The 5,929-nt window shown below is 36.4% G+C and overlaps 1 long non-coding RNA gene across 1 annotated transcript; it reads right to left on the reverse strand.

The window, feature by feature from the left end:
* Nucleotides 1–1,833: 1,833 nt before the first annotated feature.
* On the reverse strand, nucleotides 1,834–5,587 carry LOC136224582 (uncharacterized). The gene is made up of 5 exons (XR_010686497.1): nucleotides 5,157–5,587; nucleotides 4,924–5,025; nucleotides 4,137–4,214; nucleotides 3,472–3,541; nucleotides 1,834–3,300 (listed from the first exon to the last, which is right to left on the reverse strand). It is a non-coding gene; the product is annotated as an uncharacterized lncRNA (long non-coding RNA).
* Nucleotides 5,588–5,929: the final 342 nt, after the last annotated feature.

The following is a 5,929-nucleotide window of genomic DNA, read 5'->3' on the forward strand; positions in this document are numbered from 1 at the left end:
GGCCAAGATTTATGGGAGACTGTTGGAGGAAACGAAACAGCACCTCCGACGGAACAAAATGAGCTTAAGAAATGGAAGGTCAAGTGTGGTAAAGCTATGTATGCTTTATAAATTTCGGTGGAGGACGATTTGCTGCAACGCATCAAGGATGCTAAAAACCCCAAAGAAGCATGGGACACTCTTGCCGGATTATTTGCAAGAACAAACGATGCCAAGCTCCAACAACTCGAGAACGAGTTACTGTCGGTCTCGCAAAACGACATGACGGTGAGTCAATACTTTACTAAAGTTAAAACTTTATCTAAAGAAATTTCAAAATTGGATCCTGAAAATAAAATTACTGAAACAAGAATGAGAAGAATAATAGTCCATGGGTTGCATCCCGAATTTAACGAGTTTGTTACGGCAACCCGTGGATGGGCTAAAGAGCCAAGTTTAAATGAATTAGAAAATATCTTGGCTAATCAAGAGGCTCTAGACAAGCAAATGTCTAAAGTCTCAGTAAATGATGAAGATAAAGCTCTTTTTATCAATAAAAAGAGCAAGGATCCAAAAATGACGAGATCGAGAAATGGTGAAAGATTCAAACAAGGATGGCAGAAAAGGCAACAAGGAGGGAGTTGGCAATAAGGGGGAGCTCACCACAACCACAAGCAAACACACGAGAAGACACATCGGCACAAGAATGAACAATGCTATAATTGTGGCAAAACAGGCCACTATGCTCGAGACTGTAGATACAAGAAAGCAGAAGGAAACGCTGCAACATCCACACATGCTCAAGATGAAAGAGAAGAAGATTGGGACTTCGAGGCTTCGTGTGCAATTATACAGCCAATGACATATGACACAGTCATGCCCTCCAAAGTAGATGCACATGATGAGCTAGCACTTACCGCTGTAAGTAATAAATTTATCGATTATCATAATGATTGGATAGTGGACTCTGGATGCTCTAATCATATGACAGGAGATAAGGAAAAATTATCAAGTATGAGAGAGCATAAAGGGGAGCGAGTTGTTGTCACCGCAAACAACTCAAAACTACCAATCACACATGTTGGGAAAACGATGGTCGTGCCTCGTTACAACTCTAAGGAAGTGCAATTGGAGAATGTATTCCATGTACCTGGGATGATAAAGAACTTGATATCAGTGTCGCAGTTGACATCCTCGGGCAACTATGTGGTATTTGGTCCAAACGACGTGAAGGTGTATCGAAGTCTGAAGCTGACGAGCACACCGCTTATGGAGGGAAGAAAACTTGAGTCTGTCTACGTAATGTCAGCACAAACAACCTATGTAGACAAAGCCAGAAAGAACGAGACAGCCGATCTGTGGTATGCACGCTTGGGACATGTGAGCTATCATAAGTTAAAGGTGATGATGAAAAAGTCAATGCTCAATGGACTTCCTCAACTTGATGTTCGAGATGACATAGTATGTGCCGGATGCCAGTTCGGGAAAGCACACCAGTTGCCGTATGAAGATTCTTAGTATCGAGCAAAGGAGCCGCTCGAGTTGGTGCACTCTGATGTATTTGGTCATGTGAAGCAACCATCAATTAGTGGTCATCAATATATGATAACATTTATTGATGATTTCTCAAGGTACGTGTGGGTGTACTTTATGAAAAACAAATCAGATATCCCTCTATTAGTTATTGAGCACAAATCAGGAAAAAAATGTATACTTTCTTTCACCCCATTCATGTACAGTTAGCACAAATTCAAAATAAAGAACCAAAGTGCAAGAAGATGATGATTAGTTGACAACCTGAATTGCTTGCAAAGGACCAAGCCTTCACAAGGTGTTTATTTTTTTAGCCCCAGAGTAGTATCAAGATCAAATCTGTGCAAAGTCTGAGCCCTTCTGAAATCTGTGCAAGAATTTGATTTGCCAGAACTATTAAGCTAACAATTGACATAAACAAGAACAAATTGGCAATTGTCTTAGACTAAAAGTGAAGCAACTATTTTGTTTATAAGATTTACGGTTAAACTAGCACTCAATTCAAACAAATTAATTCATACTGCTTTTATAAGATTCAAAAAAAATCAAAGAACACTTCAGTACTGATAAGAAATTGAATATTGAAACTAGTTAACATTATCACAAAATTACAAAACAATATGGAAGTTCGAGTTCGTTCAGCCTGTTATTCGCAACAATAGTTGCAAGTAATATGGTTAAGTGATTATCCTATCACCTATTAAACAACAGAATATATTGTTTACACAAGGCTTTGACTATTCTTCAGTTTGTTTTATCGACATCCGTATGACGAAAATTGGAAAACAAATGCATGATTCATGTCGATAAAAGCAGTGTGGTTCGATCATAATACGAAATTGTCTCAATGCTTTAAACAAACACTAGACAAACTTCGATACTAGTTCATATAGAGCTCAGGCATACTAGTTCATTTCAATGCAGTTTAAAAATGGTAACGGCTCGACTAACTAGTATTAGGCTAATCATTTGCAGCGACGAGAGTAACAAACATTTCAAAGCCAGTTAATCTATACCGAACTGGAAGAACACTGAATTGTCCAGTGACTTCCATGTGTTCATAGTTAAAATATGGAACTTTGCTGGAAAAAACATGTTAAAAATGGCTTCGACTCCACTAATTTCTATTAGGTGATACATTTACCCCGAGGAACAAGAACTTAGTTACAAACATTTCAATTCTAGTTAATTTGTACTGAAATGGAAGAACACTGAACCGGGCAGTCACTTCCATGTGTTAATAGTTAAATAATGCAACTTTGTTCAAAGAACAAGTTCACAATGGCGTCAGCTCGACTAATAATCGCTATTAGGAGAAAAATTTGCAATGACAAACACAAACTCAGTAACAAACATTTCAATACCAGTTAATCTATACTCTATACCGAACTCAAAAAAACACCGAACTAGACAGTAACTTGTGTCAATAGTTAAAAAAATGGAAATTTATTGAACAGAACATGTGATTGAATTGGATGAGGAAATACCTTTGCGAGATCTGCAAACATAAAAAAGAACAAATAACGAACATACTGAAGTTATGTAGATTTTCAATTGAAGAAGCCAAACTTCTAGCATGACAAGATCATATGCTACCAGGATGTCAAGAGAAAGGTCATAGCATAAGTGCAAGAGAAATAAGGAAAAACACATACCGGAATTCCTGAATAGCAAAATGAAGTAGAAATTGAGAGAGATGCCAATAAGAGATTCTACACTCTCCTTATTCTATATAAATTAGACCAGGACAGCAGAGGGAAATACGATCTACCTAAACCCAAGGATGATCTGCAAAAGAACAATATATGACAGTTATGGTAAATAGTATATCCCGATTAGTTACAAAAGCAACAAGTTTCTTTTGTAAGGAAGCGAAAACAGGACAACATTTATACATGAAATATCTAAAACCAAACAGGTGCAAATGGGTATGATAACCAGAACAACAGCTCTGCAAACCTTATTTAAACAGGTGCAAATGGGTGCAAGTCCCTTCAGCTCCAGTTCGTTCAGTCTATTATTCGCAAACCTGCATCAATAGCAGCAAGTAAAATGGTCAAGTGATTGTCCTATCACCTATTAAACAACACAACATATTGTTTACACAAGGCTTTGAGTTTCCTTCAGCTTGTTATTCCGACATATGTATGACAGAATTGGGAAACTAATGCATGTCGATAATAACAGTGTGGTTCGATCATAATACGAAATTGTCTAATGCTTTTAACAAACACTAGACAAGCTTTGATACTAGTTCGTACAGTTTAAGCATATTATTTCATTTCAATGCAGTTTAAAAATGGCATCGGCTCGACTAACTGGTATTAGGCTAATAATTTGCAATGACGAGTAACAAACATTAATAACAAAGAAGAATCTTGATAAAATTGGTTTGCATCCAGCTTAGGATGAGTTTGATATCCATAATTTCTTGATGATAACAAAGAAGAAGAAGATTATTATCATCAATAACAAAGGATCCTCTGTTTTCATCAATAACTGGAATAGTCAGCAATCATAATGTTTTAAACATAAAGAGTTACCAAAACTACAAATTGCAAATACCATTACAACACAGGTTTTGAAACTCAGACAACCAAAATAATGTAACAAACAAAATGTACCTCTTTAGTTGGGTAGAAAACAGGAGCATCCTCAAGGTCAGGCCTCCGAGCAAATTCAGGATGCCATTTTGCAGTCACCTGAAACAATGAAACAAGTATGGTTTAAATTATATTGGAGAAAAGAGAAAAAATAAACACAAGATTGCAGGAAATATAACATCGTGCATAACAGCCATGGTTTATGTTTACATAAAATCAGTCAAACTTCTAGTATCATTCCCAATCCCAACACATGTTATTCACACTCAAATGAAAAGCAAATAAAATATATTTGTACTTTAAGAACATAAATGAGCATCTAAACCTACAATCAGAAGCATGTTTATTGGCACCACGACACCATTAACCATTAAAGAAAAAGGATGAGATTCCAATTACTCCAGGTCCATTTTGATCATTATAAGCATATGCTTCCTCCTCTACACCATACAAAGATTACCCCAAAGAGAGAGATACTGCCAGAAAAGGGACTTCAAAAGATGAATTGAGATTAGCCCATTTTGATTGCTTGAGGAGATATAATAGATACTAATATAATATAGCACAATCAAACATTCAAAAGATGAATTGAGCACAATATAAACTAATACAATGGAGCAGAAGACACTGAAACATCAAGTAAAACATAAAGACCTCTTTTGCTTTTACCATGAATTAGCACATGGATAAGGTCAATAACAAAAGCAAAAGTAAAGGCTACCAAGCCCTTAACACATTATCTAATATGTATGCCCATATATGGCCAAGTAGCACAAGCAACAGAACTCCCATGTGCTTAGAATAATACCTTGACGGCACTCTCAAACGTTCTCTTGGACGTTCTGCCTCACAATAGTGCTCCAAACCAACTAGCAAGCTTCTTTCTAGCCTGGACATTTGCTCCGGAAACCTGTTCAGTAATGAAAAAAGTTTCAGAATATGGCACTGCAAGAAGAATGAAAACGCTACAAGGGAGCAATAAGCAGCCATGGCTGAAGTATAAATGTCATTTCCATTCTGTAGAGGGACAGGGAGACTTACTTTGGAGAACTTTGAAAACTACAAGACTCGTCACCCTTAGAGTGAAAAACAAAGCAGAACAGGCAAATATATGAGAGGTGACATGAGATAATGCAGAACAGAGCCCTACCTCGATGTTGCTCGTGCGGGTTAATGAGGAACTGAGAGGTGCCGACCCAGGTGAATTAGGGATTGAGAGCAAAGGGGGAAGAGAGACAAGAAGAATGATTCCTTATCGTGAATTAGGGATTGAGAGAAAAAGGGGAAGAACTATTCTTTCCGGAAAAGAATTAGGGATTGAGAGCAATAGGGGAAGAAGGGGAAGAACGATTCCTTCCAGAAAAAAATTAGGGATTGAGAGCAAAAGGGGAAGAATGGGAAGAACGATTCCTTAGGGATTGAGAGTAAAAGCCACTTTTTCAGAGGAAACGATGTCAATTACTGTGTTTGGAATCTTGGGTGTGAAATTTGGGGGGAATCGAAATTTGATTACCTTGTGTTTGGAATTTTAGGTCTGAAATTTTGGGGGGAATCCAAATTTGAGGAGGGAATGTGTAGGGGGTAAAAACAAAATTTTTTAATAAGGGGCTTGATTGTTAATATTTGAGTTTTATTTGTTATAAAAAATTAATAAATGATTTTATTTATTTATTTGAGTTTTATTTATTATCATTACAATTTATAAATAATTATATTTTCTGATATAATTATTAAATGATTTTATTTTTTTGCTATCGAAACGTTTTAATAAGGGATTTATTTGTTATTATCATAATTAATAAGTATTTATCATA

Source organism: Euphorbia lathyris, chromosome 3, assembly GCF_963576675.1.
Source record: "Euphorbia lathyris chromosome 3, ddEupLath1.1, whole genome shotgun sequence".
Taxonomy (NCBI): Eukaryota; Viridiplantae; Streptophyta; class Magnoliopsida; order Malpighiales; family Euphorbiaceae; genus Euphorbia; species Euphorbia lathyris.